Consider the following 468-nt stretch of genomic DNA (forward strand, 5'->3'; position numbering starts at 1 on the left):
ACCCGGCGCCGGCCCCCGCGGGCGCTGACGGACCTGCACCACCTCCTGCGCTACGGCGTGGAGCGGACTCCCTCGGGAAAATAGGGTCCCACTCCGTGTGTGTGTGTGTGTGTGTGTCCCCAACGCACACCCAGGGCACCCATGGGGTCCTCCGGCTCCCTGGGGACAGGGAGGGGTGGCCGGGCAGGAGCTGCGGGCACGGGGTGAGATGCTGCGTGGGTGGTGGTGTTGATGGAGGGGGGGGGAGAGGGGGACAGGCACCCCCTGGGTGCCCCCAAGTAGGGTTTGGGGGCGACCGCGGTTGGCATGGGGCAGTGCCCCACGCTCCGGCTGCTCGATCCCAGGGGAGGGGGGGGTCTGTCCATCCCGTCCCCTCCCCAGGCTGGACCCAGGGACCGCGCATCCCTGGGAAGGGGGATCCCTGGGAGGCAGCAGGATGGACGCACGGACACGGCTGTGCCCCCCCCA

General features: G+C 72.0%; 1 protein-coding gene across 1 annotated transcript in view; it reads left to right on the forward strand.

Moving 5' to 3' along the window:
• The window catches only part of SEMA6B (sema domain, transmembrane domain (TM), and cytoplasmic domain, (semaphorin) 6B), a gene marked incomplete at its 5' end in the record, with an annotated part of 11,219 nt that overhangs the window by 7,943 nt on the left and 2,808 nt on the right, over nucleotides 1–468 (forward strand). The gene's annotated exons all lie outside the window — the stretch shown is intronic.

The sequence above is a fragment of the Charadrius vociferus genome, unplaced genomic scaffold (assembly GCF_000708025.1).
Source record: "Charadrius vociferus isolate BGI_N301 unplaced genomic scaffold, ASM70802v2 scaffold310, whole genome shotgun sequence".
Taxonomy (NCBI): domain Eukaryota; kingdom Metazoa; phylum Chordata; class Aves; order Charadriiformes; family Charadriidae; genus Charadrius; species Charadrius vociferus.